We start from the raw sequence: 24,442 nt of genomic DNA on the forward strand, positions 1-24,442 counted from the left end.
ATTTTATATTTTCCTTTTAAATTTTCGAATTTGTGATCTTTGATCTTCAAGTTGTTCTTGTTTATTTTTCTTGTTTGATTTTTAGTTTTTCTTGTTCTGTGTCTTTTCTTGTTTTTCTTGTTCTTTTCCAAAGCATTAGTCTTCCAATATATAATATATATATATATATATATATATATATATATATATATATATATATATATATATATATATATACCTCTTCAAAACAAGTGTTACCTTTACTGCCCAATTGGCTAGAGCGTTGGTCTATATTCTTAGTAATTGGGTATCTTCTTTTTAAAATATTTTTCAAAAATAATTTTTCTCTGATTGAATCTTATGCCAAACTTTAATTTTGGTGTTTTATTGTTAATCTTTTTATAATTTTTGAAAATTTTATTGAAGTTTTCTAAAAATTTTAAGTTTGGTGTTCTTTCTTTTGTTCTTGTTGTTCTTGTGATTCTTCAAGGTGTTCTTGAGTCTTCCTTGTGTTTTGATGTTAAAATTTTTAAGTTTGGTGTTCCTTGGTCTTTTCCCTCCAAAATTTTCGAAAACAAGGAGTATTAGATCTAAAAATTTTAAGTCTTGTGTCTTTTTCTCTTTCATCATAAAATTCAAAATTTAAAAAAAATCTTTTCTTACTATTTTTAAGCTATATTTTCGAATTTTTTTTATAAAAATTCAGATTTCAATTTCAAAAAAATATATATTTTATAAATATTTTTAAGATTTTTTTTAAAAATATATATTTTATATCTTTTTTAAAAATATCCTAACCACTTTCTCTCTCCTCACTTTTTCGAAAATCTTCATAAAACATTTTTAAATTCTTTTTTATTTTATTTTTATTTTTATTTTTTTTTATTGTCGTCTTTATTTTATTTTATCTTATTATTACTATTTCGAAATTCTTATATATAATAAAATAAATAACATAAGTTCACATCATCTCCCTTTCTCCATCATGGACTTAAGTGGTAATGAACAGTCCAGAAGGACTCTGGAGTCCTATGCTAACCCCACTACTGCTTCATATGGGAGTAGTATATGTATACCCTCCATTGGAGTTAGTAGTTTTGAGTTGAATCCTTAGCTCATTATCATGGTGCAGCAAATTTGCCAGTATTCCGGTCTTTCACAGGAAGAACCTATAGAGTTTCTGGCACAATTTTTACAAATTGCTGACACAGTACATGATAAGAAAGTAGATCAGGATGTCTACAGATTATTACTGTTTCCATTTGCTGTAAAAGACCACACTAAGAGGTGGTTAAATAACCAACCGAAGGACAACATAAAGACATGGAAACAACTGTCAGAAAAATTCCTGAATCACTATTTTCCTCCAAAATGGATGACACAGCTAAGGCTGAGCATCCAAGGCTTCAAACAAGGAGATAATGAATCCCTTTATGATGCCTGGGAGAGATATAGAGAGATGCTAAGGAAATGCCCCTCTAAAATGTTTTCAGAGTGGGTGCAGTTAGACATCTTCTATTATGGGCTTACAGAGAGAGCTCCGATTTCTCTAGACCACTCAGCTGGTGGATCTATACATATGAGAAAAACAATTGAAGAAGCTCAAGAGCTCATTGATACAGTTGCCAGAAATCAGCATCTGTACCTAAGCAGTGAACCTTCCATGAAAGAAGAGGCTAAAACAGTAACTGCTGAACTCAGTCCTGCAGAACAAGTTACTGAATTCAATCAGCAACTGGACTTTCTAACACAACAACTAGCCGAATTCAAGGAAATACTCTAAGAAACAAGAATGGCTAATATGAATATGGAAGTACAGTTAAAGCAAACAGAACAGCAACTATCAAAACAAATAACAGAAGAGTGCCAAGCAGTTCAATTAAGAAGTGGAAAAACATTAAATACCTCACTTCAAGGTAGCAGGAAGCCAAGAAAGGAGCAAACTACCCAAAATCCATCTGAGGACAGTAAGAGCCCAGAGAGGAATGATTCTGGCGCTCAAACGCCAGAAAATGGGTGGAAAGCTGGCGTTGAACGCCCAAACCATGCTCAGTCCTGGCGTTCAATGCTAGAAACAAGCAAGGAGTTGGCGTTGAATGCCCAAAGGAAGCACAGTTCTGGCGTTCAAATGCTAGAAATAGGTAAGAAGTTGGCGTCTAACGGCACTCCAGCTTCCACCCCTGGCATTCAAATGCCAGTGGGGGATCAGACACATACAAGTGCTGATAATAACCCTTCTAAAAAGGCGTCCCAACCCACATCTGTAGGCAATAAACCTGCAGCAACTAAGGTTGAGGAATACAAAGCCAAAATGCCTTATCCTCAGAAACTCCGCCAAGCGGAACAGGATAAGCAATTTGCCTGCTTTGCAGACTATCTCAGGACTCTTGAAATAAAGATTCCGTTTGCAGAGGCACTTGAGCAAATACCCTCTTATGCTAAGTTCATGAAAGAGATCTTAAGTCATAAGAAGGATTGGAGGGAAACTGAAAAAGTTTACCTCACTGAAGAATGCAGTGCAGTCATTCTGAAAAGCTTACCTGAGAAGCATAAAGATCCAGGAAGCTTTATGATACCATGCACATTAGAGGGTACTTGTACCAAGCAAGCTCTATGTGATCTTGGGGCAAGTATCAACCTAATACCTACATCTACTATCAAAAAGCTTGGGTTGACTGAAGAAGTCAAACCAACCCGAATATGTCTCCAACTTGCTGATGGATCCATTAAATACCCATCAGGCGTGATTGAAGACATGATTGTCAAGGTTGGGCCATTCACCTTTCCTATTAACTTTGTGGTGCTGGAAATGGAGGAGCACAAGAGTGCAACTCTCATTCTAGGAAGACCTTTCCTAGTAATTGGCCGAACCCTTATTGACGTCCAAAAAGGGGAAGTAACCCTGAGAGTCAATGAGGATGAGTTCAAGTTGAATGTTGTCAAAGCTGTGCAGCATCCAGACACCCCAGATGACTGCATGAGCATTGATATTATTGACTCTCTGGTAAAAGAGGTCAATATGACTGAGAGTCTCGAATCAGAGCTAGAGGACATTTTTAAAGATGTTCAGCCTGATTTGGAGGAATCAGAGAGAATAATTGAACCTCTGAAAATACCTCAGGAAGAAGAGAAACCTCCTAAACCCGAGCTCAAACCATTACCACCATCCCTGAAATATGCATTTCTGGGAGAAGGTGATACCTTCCCTGTGATCATAAGCTCTACCTTAGAGCCACAGGAAGAGGAAGTACTAATTCAAGTGCTAAGGACACACAAGATAGCTCTTGGGTGGTCCATCAGTGATCTTAAGGCATTAGCCCAGCCAGATGCATGCACAAGATCCTATTGGAGGGTGACGCCAAGCCAGTGGTTCAACCACAAAGGCGGCTGAATCCAGCCATGAAGGAGGTGGTACAGAAGGAGGTCTCTAAATTACTAGAGGTTGGGATTATTTATCCAATTTCTGATAGCCCCTGGGTAAGCCCTGTCCAAGTCGTCCCTAAGAAGGGTGGCATGACAGTGGTCCATAATGAAAAAATGAACTGGTTCCCACAAGGACAGTTACAGGGTGGCGTATGTGTATTGATTATAGAAGGCTCAATATAGCTACCAGAAAGGATCATTTTCCTTTACCGTTCATAGACCAAATTCTAGAAAGACTAGCAGGTCATGAATACTACTGCTTCCTTGATGGATATTCAGGTTATAATCAAATTGCAGTAGATCACCAGGATCAAGAGAAAACGGCATTCACATGTCCATCTGGAGTATTTGCATACAGAAGGATGCCATTTGGTCTGTGCAATGCACCTGCAACTTTTCAAAGGTGCATGCTCTCAATTTTCTCTGATATGGTGAAAAAATTTCTGGAAGTCTTCATGGATGACTTTTCAGTATTTGGAGACTCATTCAGCTCCTGTCTTGACCATCTAACACTTGTTCTAAAGAGGTGCCAAGAGACTAACCTGGTTTTAAACTGGGAGAAATGTCACTTTATGGTGACTGAAGGAATTGTCCTTGGGCACAAAATTTTGAACAAGGGAATAGAGGTGGATCAAGCTAAGGTAGAGGTAATTGAAAAATTACCACCACCTGCCAATGTTAAGGCATTCAGAAGCTTTCTGGGGCATGCAGGATTTTATAGGAGGTTTATAAAGGATTTCTCAAAAATCGCCAAACCTCTAAGTAATCTGCTAGCTGCTGACATGCCATTTATCTTTGATAAGGAATGTCTGCAGGCATTTGAGACTCTGAAAGCTAAATTGGTCACAGCACCAATCAATTCTGCACTAAACTGGACATTACCATTTGAACTGATGTGTGATGCCAGTGACCATGCCATGGTGTAGTGTTGGGACAGAGGCATGACAAGCTTCTGCACGTCATTTACTATGCCAGTCGTGTTTTAAATAATGCACAGAAGAACTACACAACCATAGAAAAAGAGCTACTTGCAGTGGTTTACGCCATTGACAAGTTCAGATCCTATTTAGTGGGATCAAACGTGATTGTGTACACTGACCATGCTGCTCTTAAATATCTACTCACAAAGCAGGATTCAAAACCCAGACTCATAAGATAGGTGTTACTTCTACAAGACTTTGATATAGAAATAAGAGACAGAAAAGGGACAGAGAATCAAGTAGCAGATCACCTGTCCCGAATAGAACCAGTAGAAGGGACGTCCCTCCCTCTTACTGAGATCTCTGAAAACTTTCCGGATGAGCAACTCTTTGCCAACCAGGAAGTGCCATGGTTTGTAGACATTGCAAACTACAAGGCAGTGAGATTCATACCCAAAGAGTACAGTAGACAGCAATAAAAAAAGTTGATCATGGATGCAAAGTACTATCTTTGGGATGAACCATATCTCTTCAAGAGATGTGCAGACAGAGTAATCCGTAGATGTGTGCCTAAAGAAGAAGCACATAAGATCCTCTGGCATTGCCATGGATCACAGTATGGAGGACATTTTGGAAGTGAGCGAACAGCGACAAGAGTCCTCCAATGTGGCTTCTACTAGCCTACTCTCTATAAAGACTCCCGAGTGTTTGTACTTAACTGTGATAGTTGCCAAAGATCTGGCAATCTACCTCACAGTTATGCCATGCCTCAACAAGGGATCTTGGAGATTGAGTTGTTTGATGTATGGGGTATTGACTTCATGGGGTATTGACTTCATGGGGCCTTTCCTGATGTGCGGAAAATAATTCGACACAAAACTCACCGGCAAGTGCACCGGTTCGCATCAAGTAATAAAACTCATAGGAGTGAGGTTGATCCCACATGGATTGAAGGATTGAGCAATTTTAACTTAGCGGTTGATTTAGTCAAGCAAATAGAAGTTGACTTGAGTGAAATTGTGTTTGACTGTAATTAAATTGCAAGAAATGTAAAGGGAGTGGGTAAATTGCAAAAAATTAAAGAGAACAAAAAGAAAAAGAGCTGAATCTTAAAGTCCAAGTAATGTAAATTACAGAAACTTAAATTGCAAGAAATGTAAATTGCAGAAACTTAAAATGCAAGAAATCTTAAATTGCTTGAATCTTAAATGGGTTAGGGATGTGGGATTGCAGAAATTAAACAAGGAAAGTAAAATTCAACAAACGGAAGAGTAGAAGATGGATTCAATTAAACTGGATCTTAAACGAAAATGAAAATAAACTTGGTGTAGCAATGAAACAAGAAAATTGAAATTGAAAAACGTAGATCTCAGGACTCAATAGACTAGATAGCCAAGTCTAGATCTCACTGCCTTCTAGATCCAATTTTAGAACACAATTGCAAGAGAATTAAAGATCCAGCAGTGAAATAAAGGAATTCAAATATCAATTTCTCAATTGCCGTAACTCAAAGCAAAGAAAGATCTCAAGGTGAGATTGAGACAGAATTTCCTCAATTCTCAACACCCAAGACTCAAGCAAGTATGCAGGAAATGAAAACAAGAAAACCCAGAGGAAGAGAATTCAATTCTCCTCCCAGAAACTAACTAAAAATGCCAAGTGAGCTCCCTCTGTGAGTACTACGAAAATTCTAAAGAAAGCTCTCAAAGGAAAAGCTCTCCAAAACTACCCAGCAAAACTAAAAGGAAAGCTCTCTAAAAATTCTCCAAAGAAAGCTCTCCCAGAAAAAGCTCTAATTCTCATCTATTTATACACACTCTTCATATGATCTTCAAGCCTTGAATTGGGCCCTTGCTCTTGATGAAATTGGGTTGACAAAAGCCTCTGTTGATTGCTCTTGGTGTTGGGAAGAAACCCACTTGTGAACCGGGCCATGAACCATTTAAGCTTGAGTCAAAGTTTGAGGCAAACTTTGACTTAAGCTTTTTTTAGCAGATTGCCCCTTTGTGCTGCCATCCACGTTTGGCTCAACGTTTGAGGTCAAACGTGAGCTCAAACATGGTTCCTTCATTGCATCTCTTTTAGCCAACGTTTGGCCCAACGTTGGAGGCAAACATTGGCGCAAACGTTGGCTTATCCAAGGCTTCAAACAGAGTGCTCTCCCTGCTAATATGGCGCCAATGTTTGACCTCAAGCTTGAGGCAAACGTTGGCGCAAGCTTTTGCTTGCTCCAGGGTTGGTTTTCCTTGCTGCTTGTGGCCAACGTTTGACCTCAAGTTTGAGGCAAACGTTGGCGCAAGCTTTTGATGGCTCCAGCATGAAATTTTGCTCTTCCTCAAGTTTGAGTTCAAGTTTGAGGCAAACTTGAGCTCAAACTTGAATTCCTCTTTTTGCTTTTTTGCTATCCTCCCTTTCTTCAACTTTCTTCAAAGCTTTTTCACCTATCATCAATCAATCAAAAGCATCAAAGCTATGCTCTAAATCATGAGATTGTTTCTCTTTCATAATACATGACAATTATAGCACAAAATCTCATGAAAATGCATCAATTTATCCATGGTTGATTGAATCAAAGGAAACATGAAATTCTACCCAACTGGCTTACTTATGGCTTAAGAAAGTGCATAAAATCTATTGAAAACAAAAGAAAAAGACTAGTGAAACTAGGCTAAGATGACCTGTCATCATTTCCCACCATCATACTCAAACACTTACATTCTGGTGGCAGTGGATTATGTATCCAAATGGGTGGAAGCTATTGCAACACCCACTAATGACACTAAGACAGTGCTAAAATTCCTCCAAAAACACATCTTCAGAAGATTTGGTACCCCTAGAGTATTAATCAGTGATGGGGGCACTCATTTCTGTAATAAACAACTTTACTCTGCTTTGGTTCGTTATGGAGTTAGCCACAGGGTAGCCACTCCATATCATCCACAGACAAATGGATAAGCAGAAGTTTCTAACAGAGAACTTAAAAGAATCCTAGAACGGACTGTGATTAACCGTAGAAGGGATTGGGCAAGAAGCTTGGATGATGCTTTGTGGGCATACAAAACAGTATTCAAGACCCCTATAGGGACCTCTCCATACCATCTTGTGTATGGAAAGGCATGTCACTTGCCAGTGGAACTGGAACATAAGGCCTACTAGGCTACCAGATTCCTAAACCTTGATGCCAAGTTAGCTGGAGAAAAACAATTGCTTCAGTTAAATGAGCTAGAGGAATTTAGACTCAATGCTTTCGAAAATGCAAAAATTTACAAGGAGAAAGCAAAAATATGGCATGATAAGAAACTGTCATCCAGAGTCTTTGAGCCAGGGCATAAAGTCTTGCTATTTAATTATAGACTCAGATTATTCCCCGGGAAATTAAAATCCCGGTGGAGAGGACCATATGTGATTACAAGTGTGTCACCATATGGATACGTAGAGCTTCAGGATAATGATTCCAACAAAAAGTTCATTGTTAATGGACAAAGAGTCAAACATTATCTTGAAAGCAATTTTGAGCAAGAATGCTCAAAATTGAGACTTGATTAAAGCTCAGTAATAGTCCAGCTAAAGACAATAAAGAAGCGCTTGCTGGGAGGCAACCCAGCCATTTACAAAGTTTATTTGTTAATTAATTGATTTTTACAGGTATATGTCAATTATCTTCAAGGTAAAATAGCAATTGTTTAAGTTCACAGAGCTATAGAAGGATTCAAAGGATAAAAACAGCAAAAAGAGGCTCACTGGTGCGAAAACACCAGTAAGAGCTGTTTTGGGCGTTCAACGCCAGAAAGAAGCATCTTCTGGGCGTTGAACGCCAGAAAGAAACACCTTCTGGGCATTGAATGCCAGAAAGAAGCACCTTCTGTGCGTTCAACGCCAGATTTACAGCGTCCTGGGCGTTCAGAAAAATGCCCAGTGACAAAGGAGTTCCTGGTGTTCAACGCCAGAAAGAAGCAACAGCTGGGCATTGAACGCCCAGGAGAAGCTGCACATGGGCGTTAAACGCCCAAAACATGCAGCGTTTGGGCGTTTAACGCCAGGATGGTGGGGAGGAGGTAAATTTGTTTTTACTTCACAATTTTTTAATTTTTTTACGTTTCAATTCATGATTTCTTGCATAAACATGTTACAAACTCTCATCCTTCAATTCCAAAAATTTTAATCCTAATTTCTAAAGTCCCTTTTTCAAAAATATCAAATGTATCTTAATCCATAAACACAAATCTTTTTCCAATCCAATCCAACTCTTTTTCAAATCTTTTTCAAAACTCATCTATCTTTTTGAATTCTTTTCAAATCCTTTTTAATTTCTTCTCATATCTTTTTCAACTCATCATATCTTTTGAATTTCGAAATTTCCTCTCCCTCTATTCCTCTCCTTTCCTTTCTTTTGCTTGAGGACAAGCAAACCTCTAAGTTTGGTGTGATTTGCCATGATCACTGAGCTAAAACTCATCAAAGATCATGGCACCTAAGGGAACAAGAAGAGCAAGGATGTGACTTGAAGGAACTGAAGCGTCAGAAATGATCTCTTGAAGGATCAAGCACCCCACAGACTAGAGGAACACCCACTTCCTAAAATAAAGGTTGTTGAGTCCTAATCTTTGCCTTAACTCTGTGATAACTGTTCTTATTATGAATTTACCTTAGAAGTTATATATTAGTAGTAGTAATTAGTATCTCTATTTTGATTTTATCTCCAATTAAGCTATAATTTGTTTTTCTGATCATCATCAAACATGAATAAAATAGTAGATTTTTAGAATAAAGAGGCAATATTTTTTTCGAGTTCTTAATAAGGAAAATTCTAATTATTTATATGTGGTGGCAATACTTTTTGTCTTCTGAATGAATGCCTGAACAGTGCATATTTTTGATATTGAATTTTATGAATGTTAAAATTGGTGGCTCCTGAAAGAATGATGAACAAGAGAAATGTTATTGATGATCTAAAAAATCATGAAATTGATTCTTGAAGCAAGAAAAAGCAGTGAAAAATAAGCTTGCAAAAAAAAAATGAAAAGTCAGTAATTTGCGAAAAAAAAGCAAAAGAGGTAGAAAAAGCCAATAGCCCTTTAAACCAAAAGTCAAGGGTGAAAAGGATCCAAGGCTTTGAGCATTAATGGATAGGAGGGCCCAAGGATATAAATCCAGACCTAAGCGGCTAAATCAAGCTGTCCCTAACCATGTGCTTGTGGCATGCAGGTGCAAGTGAAAAGCTTGAGACTGAGTGGTTAAAGTCGTGATCCAAAGCAAAAGAGTATGCTTAAGAACTCTGGACACCTCTAATTGGGGACTCTATCAAAGCTAAGTCACAATCTAAAAAGGTTCACCCAGTTATGTGTCTGTGGCATTTATGTATCCGGTAGTAATACTGGAAAACAAAGTGCTTAGGGCCACGGCCAAGACTCATAAAGTAGCTGTGTTCAAGAGTCAACATACTAAACTAGGAGAATCAATAATACTATCTGAATTCTGAGTTCCTATGGATGCCAATCATTCTGAATTTCAAAGGATAAAGTGAGATGCCAAAACTGTTTGGAAGCAAAAAGCTACTAGCCCCGCTTATCTAATTAGAATCTGAGCTTCACTTAAAACTCTGAGATATTATTGCTTCTTGATTTCTTTTTATCCTCTTTTATTTATCTAGTTGCTTGGGGACAAGCAACAGTTCAAGTTTGGTGTTGTGATGAGCGGATATTTTATACGCTTTTTGGGGGTAATTTCATGTAGATTTTAGTATGTTTTAGTTAGTTTTTAGTATAATTTTATTAGTTTTTAGGCAAAATTCATATTTCTGGACTTTACTATGAGTTTTTGTGTTTTTCTGTAATTTCAAGTATTTTCTAGCTGAAATTGAGGGAGCTGAGCAAAAATCTGATTTAGGCTGAAAAAGGACTGCTGATGCTGTTGGATTCTGACCTCCCTGCACTCGGAATGGTTTTTTTGGAGCTTCAGGAGTCCAATTGACGCGCTCTAAATTGGGTTGGAAATTAGACATCCAGGGCTTTCCAGCAATATATAATAGTTCATACTTTGTGCGAAGATAGATGACGTAAACTGTCGTTCAACACCAGTTCCATGTTGTAGTCTGGCGTTCAGCGCTAGAAACAGGTTGCAAGTTGGAGTTCAACGCCAGAAACAAGTTACAACCTGGCGTTCAACTCCAAAATCAGCCCAGGCACGTGAGAAGCTTAAGTCTCAGCCCCAGTACACACCAAGTAGGCCCCAGAAGTGGATTTCTGCACTATCCATCTTAGTTTACTCATTCTCTATAAACCTAGGTTACTAGTTTAGTATTTAAACAACTTTTAGAGACTTTTTTTGTATCTCATGACATTTTTAGATCTGAATTTTATACTCTTTGACAGCATGAGTCTCTAAACTCCATTGTTGGGGGTGAGGAGCTCTGCAGCGTCTCGATGAATTAATGCAATTATTTCTGTTTTTCCATTCAAACATGCGTGTTCCTATCTAAGATGTTCATTTGCGCTTAACTATGGAGAAGGTGGTGATCCGTGACACTCATCACCTTCTTCAATCCATGAACGTGTGCCTGATAACCACCTCTGTTCTACATCAGATTGAATGAGTATCTCTTAGATTTCTTAATCAGAATCTTCGTGGTATAAGCTAGAATTGATGGCGGCATTCATGAGAATCCGAAAAGTCTAAACCTTGTCTGTGGTATTCCGAGTAGGATTCAAGGATTGAATGACTGTGACGAGCTTCAAACTCGCAATTGTTGGGCGTGATGACAAACGCAAAAGAATCAATGGATTCTATTCCGACATGATCGAGAACCAACAGATGATTAGCCGTGCTATGACAGAGCATTTGGACCATTTTCACTGAGAGGATGGGAAGTAGCCATTGACAACGGTGATACCCAACATACAGCTTGCCATGGAAGGAGCCTTGCGTGTGGGAAGAGGAGTACAAGAGAAAAGCTGAAATTCAGATGACAAAGCATCTCCAAAACTCCAACATATTCTCCATTATTGCACAATAAGTATTTATTTTATGCCCTTTTTCCTTTTTTCATTGAACTTGAAAAACACTGTTGTTGGCATCCTAACTAAGAATAATAAGATAAACATAGCTTGCTTCAAACCAACAATCTCCGTGGGATTCGACCCTTACTCACATAAGGTATTACTTGGACGACCTAGTGCACTTGCTGGTTAGTTGTGCGAGGTTGAGAAGAATTGTGATTTTCAATTTCATGCACCACACTCCCCCGCGTTGCCAACTGGATTTGGTTTTACAAAGCCATGTTCACCCAAGTGGGGGTCCGCATCCCCTTCTCCGGTTTTCAAATGGCGCTCCTCAGTCAGATCTTTGTGGTGCCGTCGTAGCTACATCCAAATAGTTGGGCTTCGATCCGCTATTTCGTGATGGTGTGTGAGTATCTGGAGCTGCCACTGTCCGTCGATGTTTTTCTTTATTTTTTAACCTGACGAATCCTTCCAAGAAGGGGAAGGTGAGGAAGGGGTTCATGTCCTTCCGATTTGCCCAAGGTCAGAGGATCTTTGGCTTGTTTGAGGACTCTTATCACGGGTTCAAGGATAAGTATTTTAAGGTGTGTCTAGTCAAAGGTCGCCACCCCTTCTGGTTGCCGTTAGAGGAGGAACGCCTCATCCCGACGTATTGGAGTTTCGGGGCGGGGTCCAATGCTTTTATTAAGGTGACCTACAAGGGGATGTCTGCCGTGGATAAAAAAATTATCGACGTGTTGTTGGCCATTTTTGGGAAAAACCACGTGAACCCCCACCTTCTTATGGGTCACCGGGAGGTCGCCTGGAATTATATTTGTGAGTAGCTTTGTCTTGTGTTTCTTGCATTGTCGTTGCTTTGGTTGGTCACGTTGGTTAAACGACTAACTTGTTTATTTATTTGTTGCAGTGGGAATGTCTGCTAAGGTGACAGGCCTTGAGAGTGATGGGGAGAAGGCTGACGAGCAGCCGAAAGCCCCTCCCGGGAACAAGGAGGATTAGACGGTGCCCTCACCCCGTAATGTCGACATGTCGGATAAGCCTTCAGATGGGGCGCAGGTTTCTCCAGTTCAAGGGGAAGCGGCTGGTACCGGGCACTCGTCCTCTGCTCCACAGGTCAAGGAAGACGACCTGAGGGTCATCCCCACCCCCAAGAGGCAGAGGTCACTCTCCAACCCCGAAGGGGCCCTCACCGTGATAGAAAGGAACTTTGATGCTGGGACGTTCATAGACTCCCAGTTGCTTCCCGGCACGGAGAAACACTTTCATGGTACTGACCTTGCGGAGCAGGCGCGGTGGATGTATCGTACCCTCCTTCGTGGTGCAGCCATAGCTCAGACGGCAGAGTTTGAGTTGACGGGTATGCAGTCGCTACGCATGAAGCTCGAATCTGCTGCTACATCCAACAACCAATTCAAAACTCAAGTTGAAACGCTTCGGGGGTAGCTATCCGAGGCAAAGGAGAAGATTAAGACTGCCGAGGAGAAGGCCGCGTCCGCTCAAGAAAAATTGAAGACTGCTGATGCTACCGTATCCCGTTTGACCGAGCTGGATATGACTTTGGAAAGCCAGCTCCATGCCGCACAAAGTCGGGTGGTCGCTTTGGAGAAGGAACGTGACGTTGCCGTCTTGTCGGCCAAGGGCGCTCAAGTTGAGGTTCAGGGGCTGAAGAAGAAGCATAAGGAGGTCAGAGAGTAGGGAAAGAGCGTGATCTTCATGATCGAGGAGGCTCTCAAGGCTCAGGTTAAGATCGTGGCTCCCGAATTTGATACGTCGGCAATTGGGGTTTTCAAAATGATCAAGGATGGCAAGATTGTCGACATGCCCAAAAAATGAACTCTTGTACCTTATGCTCTTGTATGGATTTGTGGTTCTGTTGTAGAACTTGTGAAACTAATTTTGTTATACTTTATTAGTCGCTTGGTCGGCTTGTGATTATCGTCTTTATTCGCTTATCTGGTAGCGCTTTCGTTTTGTTTTGTTACTATTTTGTCGGTGTATGCTTGTCGCTCGTGTTTGTTTACCGTTATGTTGGTATCTTTGGTGAAGCCACGTCGTGGCTTTGCTATTGTCGCGGTCGTTTGTTATAGCGTTAATTTGGTTGGCTCCTGGGGTGATCAGTCCCGGGGCACCGTATTGTTGTCCTATTTACCATTCGTTATGAGGGACATGTGGTCGTGGGATGCATAATTGAGGAAGAGTAAATAGAAAAACTTGTTAAGTAAACATTAATCAACAGTTAAACATGTCTATAGCCATGGTAAGCGTTTAGCAATAGTAAATCATTGAGCTCGTCAAACTGCCTAGCCGGCGTGCTTGATCTAGGAATAAAATCTTTTCAAGTTACCTGCATTCCATATTCTCAGGATTTCTTTGCCGTCGAGCTTCTCCAATTTGTAGACGCCTTTGCCGAGCACTTCTTTGACCCTGTAGGGGCCTTCCCAGTTTGCCGCCAGTTTTCCTTCCCCTTAGGTGGGTAGCCCTATGTCGTTGTATCGCAAGACGAGGTCATTTTTTCTAAATTCCCTCCTGAGCACTTTGGCGTTGTAGTGCAGGCCCATTCTTTAATTCAGTGCTACTTGATGCGTGAGCATCTTTTCTATCTTTTCCTAGTAAATTTGCATCTAAATTGTTGAGTTTAATTAATAATTAATTATATTTTAGCCACTATGGATGCTGTTTTGAGTTTTAGGCAATTTTATTTATTTTAGGTATCATTTGGCAGAATTTGATGGAGTTTCTACAGCACAAGAATCAAAGGAGATGGCTGCGAGGAGCGACGCGCACGCACGCCTGATGTGTGCGCGTGAATTGGAGGTATCTATGGCGACGCGTGCGTGTGACTGACGCGTACGCGTGAATTGAAGATTTGCTCAGCGATGCGTGCGCGTGACCAACGCGTCCGCGTGAATCGCAGAAAAGACTATCTACTCCTACGCGTGACTGATGCGTACGCGTGACATGCGCCACGTGCAGAAAAACGCAAAAAAACGCTGGGAGCGATTTCTGGGCTGTTTTGGCCCAGTTTTCAGCCCAGAAAACACAGATTAGAAGCTGCAGAATGGACAAAGCAAGTGGTCCCCACCCATCAGCTGAAGATTGGTTAATTAATTCGAATTTAAATTCAAATCTTATCTTTTAGGAAAAGATATTATTTTTAGTTTTAGATAATTAGATTTTAAATTTATTAGGATTAGTTATAAATAGGAATTTAGATGCCATTAGATTGGGACACAGTACTTTTTTACCAGAACCCTTATTTTTCTTCTCTGAACCATGAGAAACTTATCCTTCATTGTTAAGGTTAGGAGCTCTGTCTATTTGTATGGATTTATTCGTTTGATCTTTCTAATTTAATCCATGTTTTGATTTATATTTTAATAATTGTCTTCGCTCTTTATTTTATGAATATGGGTGGAACGGAAGTATGACCCATGTTTTAATTGAGTTTTGTGAAACTTGGAAAAGCTCTTCACTTGAACAACAGATTGAAAATATATTATACTGAATTTCTAATTGTTTGTATTTAACGGGATACGTGACATATAATCCCTTTATGTTTGGATAATTAGGATTCTTTTGGCATATAAACTAGAAATTAATCATCACCCTCTAATTGGAATTAATTGACCAAGGAATTGGCAATTAATGAATTTTAGAGGAGACTAGGAAGGTCTAAGGAATTAGGGTCTAGTCACATAGTTTGCCATGAAATTAAATCTTGCATGATTAAAATAGTTAGTAAGAAAAATAAATCCGGAAAAATAGATAACTCTGAAACCTTAACTGCTTTCTCAATATTTTATTCCCAACTTATTTATCTGCCTGTCTTTAATATTCTGAATTTACTGTTAATACTTTTGAACTTCCAAACACTATTTTCTATTTGCCTGACTAAGCCTATCACTCAATAATTGGTGCTTGATCCATCAATCCTCGTGGGATCGACCCTTACTCACGTAAGATATTACTTGGTACGACCCGGTGCACTTGCCGGTAAGTTAGTGGTTTGTAAAATACCGCACCAAGTTTTTGGCGCCGTTGCCGGAGATTGATAGTGATTAACAACAATTAATTGTTTGATTGTTTAGATTAGGCATTTTAATTTTAATTTTATTTAAACATTATTTTATTATTTTTCAAAAAAAATTTTAAAATTTTCCTTGTTTTCTTCCTTTTCGTTCACCCCTCCCCTATCCCGTTTTTCTTTTTATTTCTTTTACTTTCATTTCTTTTTTTATTTTTTTCTTTTCGTTTTATTTCCTTTTTAATTTTTTTTCTTCTTTTCCATTCAGCATCCCCCTCCCCTGTTTCGTTTTTTGTTTCTTTTCTTTTATTAATTAGTTTTAAATAGAAAAAAAAGTAATAATAAAATATATATATATATATATAAATAAAAATAAAATAAAAATAATTTTATCTCATTACATAGGTTACCTCACTGGGAATTCTCTGTACTCTGACATAGAGATTCCCATCTTTTCTTGTTTTCTATTTGTTTATGCGCAGGAACAGAGACAAAGAACATTTCTTAGACTTTGATCCTAAACCTGAAAGGACTTTCAGGCGGTGTTTACAATAAGCAAGACTTTACAAGACTACAGAATCCACTATGGATCTGAATAATACTGATAATGCCAATGTGGCAAACCCGAATGGGAATGAACAACAAAGGAGAGTACTTAGCTCTTTCTCTGCTCCTACTGCAGATCTGTATGGAAAAAGCATCATGGTGCCTCCTATTGTTGCGAACAACTTTGAGTTGAAGCCTCAACTGGTCACCCTGGTGCAACAAAACTGCCAGTATCATGGTCTTCCCCACGAAGACCCAAATCAATTTATTTCTAGTTTTTTGCAGATTTGTGATACTGTGAAGACAAATGGAGTAAACCCAGATGTGTACAGACTGATGCTCTTCCCGTTTGCTCTGAAGGATGGAGCAAAGCTATTGCTAGATTCTCAACCCAAGGAGAGTTTAGATACTTGGAACAAGGTGGTTACTGAGTTTCTCACTAATTTTTTCCCACCAAAGAAGCTGACTAAGCTTAGGATGGAGGTTCAGACCTTCAGACAGAAGGATGGTGAAACTCTGTAAGAAGCTTGGGAGAGATACAAGCTACTAACTACGCAATGCCCTCCGGACATGTTCTCCAAATAGACTCAAGTAGATATCTTTTATGAAGGCTTGGGTGAAATGTCCAAGATGTGCTTAGACAATTCTGCAGGAGGTTCATTGCACAAGAAGAAGACACCAGAGGAGACTATTGAGCTTATTGAATTAGTTGCAAGCAACCAATATTTATACTCCTCTAACAGGACTCCTATGAATTTTGAAACCCTTCAGAAGAGAGGCATGTTGGAAGTAGAAGCTGTTAATGCTCTTCTTGCTCAGAACAAGCTGATGTCTCAGCAAATAAGTCTACTTACTCAACAGATGGGTGGCATGCAAGTCTCAGCTATCAACACCCAAAATCCACCACAGGAAGTCTCCTATAACATGGCAGGTAATTTTGTACAAAATGATAATTATGATTATGCTCAACCTTCTTTTGAACAGGTGAATTACATGGGGAGTGCTCCTAGGAATCCCAACAATGATCCATATTCTAAGACATACAATCAAGGGTGGAGGAATCACCCAAATTTTGGATGGAGGGACCAACCTCAGAGACCTCAGAACTTCAACAATAGTTCTCAGGGCGGTGTCCAGCAGAACAATGATTTGGAAGTAATATTGATAGGTTTTAGACAGGAAACCAGAGCGTCCATCAAGAACCTGGAGATTAAAATGGGTCAAATAGCCACCAGAGTTAATGAAATTGATCAGAGGACCACTAATAGCCTTCTTAGTAACACAATTCCAAATCCAAGAGAGGAATGCAAGGCTATCTCCGTTATAAGTGGACAGGTGGCAAGTATGGAAGCACAAGTTATGCATGAAACCAGAGCCTCCATTAGAAATTTAGAGGTGCTAGTGGGCCAATTGACTAAGCAATTACTTGAGAGGTCTGCAAGTACATTTCAAGGTGATACAGTGGTGAACCCAGGAGAAGATTGTAAGGTTATTCAATTGAGAAGTGGTAAAGTAGTTGGCTCTGAGACCAAGGCCAATGAAGATCTAGTTGAAAAAGAAGCTCCAGAGGAGAAGTGATGCCAGGGCATCTAGGCCAGTTTCACTGACCTTTTCTTTACTGTTTTAGGGTAGTTTCATGCATTTTCTTAGTGAATAAGGCAAGTTTTGGATGAAATTACATGTACACCTTGATTCAAGCAAGTTTTGTGAACTTTGCATAAATTCATGAGTATTTTGCTAGAATTGCATGATAAATTGATGATGCATAATCTCATGACTTTGGCTAGAGCTTTGATGCACTTTAATTGCTTGATTTCAGGGCAAAGGAAGCAAGGAAGAACCACGCTAGTATTCACGTTAACCTAGTTAACGTGAATACTAACGTGGAATGGTGAAAAGCTTGCAACGTTAATGAGAAAAGTGATCACCAATAACGCCTGCGAAGCCATCCAAAGCTCATGTTACTTGCCATGTTAACTAAGTTAACGTGGTAGTTAACGTAAAAGAAAAAGGGAACTCCAACGTTAAGAGAAAACGTGAACACTAATAACGTTTTCCTCCAACGTTAGTGGTAAAAGTGAACACCACTAACGTTGGAGAACTTGGCAATGATCCACGTTAAGAGTCACGTTTACTTAGTTAACGTGAACTCTAATGTGGAAGAGGAAAACAAAAGCCAACGTTAGTGACACTCACTTTTGTCACTAACGTTGGACCAACTAGCATTGCCTACGTTAACTTTCACGTTATGACCATTAACGTGAAAGTTAACGTGGAGTTGAGATCAAGGAGCCAACGTTAGTGACACTCACTTTTGTCACTAACGTTGAGAGATGGCATCACTACTACGTTAAGAGCCACGTTAACTTAGTTAACGTGAGTTCTAACGTAGAGAATTTGGGCATTTGGAGTGTTAGTGACAAAGGTGAGTGTCACTAACGCTCTCGAAGGTGAAACACACACACGTTAAGAGTCACGTTAGCTATACTAACATGAACTCTAACGTAGGAACAAAGGGAACTAAGCAACATTAATGGGAAAAGTGATTCCCATTAACGTTTGCGAAGGGGTATAAGCCAACGTTATTGGGAAAAGTGAGTCCCAATAACGTTGGCCAAAATTTGAGAAAGTAACGTTAGTGGTCACGTTAAGACCACTAACATTGGATTTAACGTGGATATATGAGGGTGGAACGTTAGTGGAAAAAGTGAATGCCACTAATGTTCTCGAACCCACAATGGCACTCAACGTTAAATCTTACTAAATACCCAAGCCTAATTCATATTTCTCTGCAAGTTGGGCCCACTAAAGATGAGAACTGCTTCAACTCAAGATCCAGAGCCCACATCCAAGACTTGAAGAACTCACTAGAAGATCAAGAGGAGTAGTATATATAGGAGTAGTTTTGAACTATAGGAAAGCTTGGCACTTTTGGGAACTACTCACTATAGATTTACTTTTCTGCACTTTTAGCATGGATTCTTCTTTTCTGCCATTTTTCATTTCTTGAGCTATGAACAACTAAACCCCTTTCATTGGGTTAGGGAGCTCTGTTGTAATTTGATGGATCAATGATAGTTTTCATTCTTCTTCTTCTTCTTCTTTCTTTTCTCTTGATCTTACTAGAAAGCTTCCGATCTTAATTCAATTGCTTAGTTGTCTTGAAAAAGAAACTCTCCATAATTGGATCTCCTTTGAGCCTTGGAAAAGGGATGAGGAGATCATGCTAGAAATGCTTTCTCATGTTGGACCAAATTTGGGTTTGGGCAGATATAGCGACATGTAATCCTCCCAACACTTTGATTTGGAAATACATGTGGTATAATCAGCGACCACACTTCATCTCTTTCCATGAGCAATTAAATCAAGGAATTGGGCAATTGTTCAAGTTTAGAGAGATTGGATTGCCAAGGAATTGAAATCCAATCACTTAAGATTGCCAAGGAGATCAGTGAATGCATTGATTGAGGAAGAGATGAGAATGAACTTGATCTGGAGAATGCAACATCTCCTGAACCCAATGATTACCCCATTTCTGATCTTACCCATTCTCTTTACTTTCTGCCATTTGTTTTCATGCTCATTACCCCAAATCCCCATTTAAGATTCTGCACTTTAATTTCTATTATTTACTTTCCAGTCATTTAAATTTCTGCAAGTTCTTAATCTAAATTCTGTTTAGCTCAACTAGCATATTCTTCCAACTAAAGTTGCTTGAACAATCAATCCTTGTGGGATTCGACCTCACTCTATTGTGAGTTTTACTTGACGTCAATTCGGTATACTTGCCGAAGGAAAATTTCTTGAGAGACAAGTTTTCATGCATCAAGAAGAAGGGAGAATTAGAGCACGCCCCTCTAAAGCGTGCAGACAATCCATTCCCAGACTCTCTTGACACTCATCCTAAATTGCCAAAGGCTCCTGAGTACAAGCCTAAGATGCCATATCCTCAGAGATTTCAAAATGAGACCAAAGACAAGCAGTTCTCAAAGTTCTTGGAAATCTTCAAAAAGTTACAAATCAATATTCCTTTTGCTGAGGTTTTGGAGCAAATGCCTATCTATGTCAAGTTCATGAAGGAGCTGTTGTCAAAGAAAAAGTGTTTAAAGGGTGTTGAGACAGTAATCCTGACTGAGGAATGTAGTGCTGTAATTCAGAATAACTTGCCAAGGAAGATGCCAGATCCAGGGAGCTTTCAAATTCCATGCACCATTGGGAGGACAACCTTTGAGAAAGCCCTATGTGATCTGGGGGCAAGCATAAATCTAATGCCCTTATCTGTGATGAAGAAGCTGCAAATCCAAGAGGCACAACCCACAAAGATAGCATTACAGATGGCAGATAAATCTATAAAGCTTGCATACGGATTAGTGGAGAATATCTTGGTCAAAGTGGGTAAGTTCTTCCTCCCAGCAGACTTTGTGATTCTTGACACAGAGGAGGATGAGAATGCCTCTATAATTCTAGGAAGACCATTCCTAGCCACAGGAAGAGCTCTGATTGATGTAGAAATGGGTGAATTAGTGCTTAGAGTGCATAATTAGCAACTGGTCTTTCATGTATTCAAAGATATACATTCAACAGGTGAAGAAGAGAGGTGCATGCAGGCTAAGCTTATTGATCCAACCCTTCAAAAACCCCCTGATGATACACAGCAGAATCTGCAGCTTAAACCTCCCTTGCAACAATCAATAAAATTCCTCCTGACATCAAACTTAAGTTTGGTGTTGGGAATGCATCATATACCAAGGAGGAGGTTCCTAAAAAGAAGAAAGTACCCAGAGGATGGAGAAACAAAAAGATCCCCATTGAAGGTTTCTCCCCAGGAATGAAGGTGGTGTTGACTAGCAATCTATCATGGGTTTATATAGTAATCAGAATTCTCTCTTTGGAGCATATTGAGCTACATTATGGAGACACAGGAAAGAAGTTCAAAGTAAGGGGTGAAGAGCTGAGCCCCTATGATCCTCCTCCTTAGAGGAGCTGACCGTCAAGCTAGTGACTATAAAGAAGCGCTTGTCGGGAGGCAACCTGATAATTTCATATCCTTAGCTATTTTTATTTTTCGTAGTAGTAGTTTTCTTATTTATTTAATTTTTATTAAGTTCTTCCTAATTTTCTGATCATGCAGCTATTTTAACACAGGAACCGAACACCTCAAGCTATATAAACAAAAGAAGCACACGACGCGCAAGCATCGCTGACGCGAACACGTCAATCATGTGTGTGTGAAAATTGAAATTTGACAGAGAGTGGCACTGAACCCATGCTTGGCGCACAAACATGACCGCACGTACGCGTACTCCACGCGTGCGCGTCGTTTGCACTTATCGCCATCCATGCGTGCGCGTCATTGACGCGTACATGTGACCTGCAAAATCAACGTAAAGGAGTGTTTGGGCAGAGACTTGTGCTACCTTGGGGGAAGGAAGCGTGATAGAGGCACAAATTTACTCACGCGTATGCGTCCCTGACGCGTGCACGTCATTTGCAAAAATGGTCTTCCATGCACGCGAACGCGTCATATGAAATTATTGGTTCCCAAGCCACGCGAACAGAGAGTTGTGCGTGCGCGTGGCTGGCTTCACGCGAATCGCACCATGGCACGCAGATGCGTGCCCGACGCTAAAGCGTCATAAAGAAAATGCGCGACCCACGCGTACGCGTGCTGCAGGCGTACGCGTCGCCTTCGCCGCACAACTACACTTGTTCGCCGTACAGTCTTCAACTTTCTTTCTCTCTCTCCCACTCCTAATTCTCTCTTGTTCTTTTATCCTTATATTTTTCTTTCCTCTCACTATTTGTTTTTATTTTCAGTTCTTCTTTGCTTGAGGACAAGAAAATCTTTAAGTTTGGTGTTGACGCTACGCTTATGGATTTTCTGGCACAAATGGGAGGCGAATCGTCTTCACAAAGGAGCACAACCTGAAGAATAAAACGACCGCTCGGATAACTAAGGTGGTTGAGTTCCTTTCATTTTTTATTCCTCTCATCTTTTTCTATGTTATGTTCCGATTTTCTGCTATTTTCCTTTGTTTGTTGCATGATCCTTTATTAGTTAGAATCCTAGGACTAGTTTAGTTTTCTCTTACTTGCTTTAATTTTGAAAGATGTCTCATGTATTGCCCACTGAGCTTGAAATAAAAAAAAATTTTAGAGTATGTATTGCATGAGAAATTGAGTCTAATTTTAAGAATAGTCTCATTTACTTAAAGGTGGTGGTATTTTCTGTGACTTTTGAATGGATGATATGAACAGTGCATATTTGAATTTGAATCAAGGGATGTTGATTTATAAGGAACAGGAATTTAGAGAATTATTATGACTTCTCTGAAATAAACAAAAATTTAATCCTTGAAGCAAAAGAAAACAATAATTAATAAATAAAAGCAAGGTCCAAGGCTCTGAGCATCAATGACTAGGGAGGTCAGACATGATTAAAAGCTCAAAGAGTTGTTTCCTTATTCATATGCTTGTAGTATGATTGTGTCAAGTAATCCTTGAGACAAAACACTTAGAGTCGAGACCAAGTGCATTTAACAGAGTATGCCAAAGGCTTTGAGCACCACTGTTTGGAAGTAACTAAAAGAAAAATCAGAACTCAGAGAGAGTTTCCCAGTTAAGTGCTTGTGGTGTTTTTGTGGCAAGTAACCCTTGAGACAAAATATTTAAAGTCACGGCTAGGCTCAAGGTGCAAAGTACCAAAGAAAAATAAATTAAAGTCAATTTTGCTGTGTTCAAGGATTAAACTAAAATATAAAAGATCAGAGAATTCATAATATTATCCGGATTCTAATTCCGAATCACAATGGCATCCTCCTTATTCAAAGGAGAGTGAGATGCCAAACCTATTCAGGATTACAGTTATAAACCCAACTGTAAAAAGAGATATGAGCTTAATCGAATTCTCATTCTCATGCAAATTCACATCCTAAGATTATATTAGTTTTGGTTGCTTGAGGACAAGCAACGGTTTAAGTTTGGTGTTGTGATGCGTGAGCATCTTTTCTATTTTTTCCTAGTGAATTTGCATCTAAATTGTTGAGTTTAATTAAGAATTAATTATATTTTAGCCACTATGGATGTTATTTTGAGTTTTAGGCAATTTTATTTATTTTAGGTAGCATTCGGCGGAATTTGATGGAGTTTCTACAGCACAAGAATCAAAGGAGATGGCTGCGAAGAGCGACGCGCACGCGCGCCTGACGCGTGCGCGTGAATTGGAGGTATCCATGGCGATGCGTGCGCGTGACTGACTCGTACGCGTGAATTGAATATTTGCTCAGCGACGCGTGCACGTGACCGACGCGTCCGTGTGACTCGCAGAAAAGACTATCGACGCGTACGCGTGACATGCACCACGTGCAGAAAAATGCAGAAAAATACTAGGAGCAATTTCTGGGCTGTTTTGGCCTAGTTTCTAACCCAGAAAACATAGATTAGAAGCTGCAGAATGGACAAAGCAAGTGGTCCCCACCCATCAGCTGAAGACTGGTTAATTAATTTGAATTTAAATTCAAATCTTATCTTTTAGGAAAAGATATTATTTTTAGTTTTAGATAATTAGATTTTAAATTTATTAGGATTAGTTACAAATAGGAATTTAGATGCCATCAGATTGGAACATAGTACATTTTTACCAGAACTCTTATTTTTTTTCTCTGAACCATGAGCAACTAATCCTTCATTGTTAAGATTAGGAGCTCTGTCTATTTGTATGGATTTATTCGTTTGATCTTTCTAATTTAATCCATGTTTTGATTTATATTTCAATAATTGTTTTCGCTCTTTATTTTATGAATATGGGTGGAACGGAAGTATGACCCATGTTCTAATTGAGTTCTTGTGAAACTTGGAAAAGCTCTTCACTTGAACAACAACTTGAAAATATATTATACTAAATTTCTAATTGTTTGTATTTAACGGGATACGTGACATATAATCCCCTTATGTTTGGATAATTAGGATTCTTTTGGCATATAAACTAGAAATTGATCATCACCCTCTAATTGGAATTAATTGACCAAGGAATTGGCAATTAATGAATTTTAGAGGAGACTAGGAAGGTCTAAGGAATTAGGGTCTAGTCACATAGTTTTCCATGAAATTAAATCTTGCATGATTAAAATAGTTAGTAAGAAAAATAAATCCAGAAAAATAGATAACTCTGAAACCTTAATTGCTTTCTCAATATTTTATTCCCAACTTATTTATCTGCCTGTCTTTAATATTCTGAATTTACTGTTAATGCTTTTGAACTTCCAAACACTAGTTTCTATTTTCCTAACTAAGCCTATCACTCAATAATTGGTGCTTGATCCATCAATCATCGTGGGTTCGACCCTTACTCACATAAGGTATTACTTGGTACGACCCGGTGCACTTGTCGGTAAGTTAGTGGGTTGTAAAATACCGCACCACTACTTCTGTTAAATGGGCCATCTCCCTGGCCTCATCCACCAGGTCCTTCTCTACTGCTTCTTCTACTCCCTTCAGAAGTACCCGCGGACTTGGCTCGCCGATCTTCAAGGGTATCATCGCGTCCACCCCGT

This window comes from Arachis hypogaea, chromosome 3, assembly GCF_003086295.3.
Source record: "Arachis hypogaea cultivar Tifrunner chromosome 3, arahy.Tifrunner.gnm2.J5K5, whole genome shotgun sequence".
Lineage (NCBI taxonomy): Eukaryota > Viridiplantae > Streptophyta > Magnoliopsida > Fabales > Fabaceae > Arachis > Arachis hypogaea.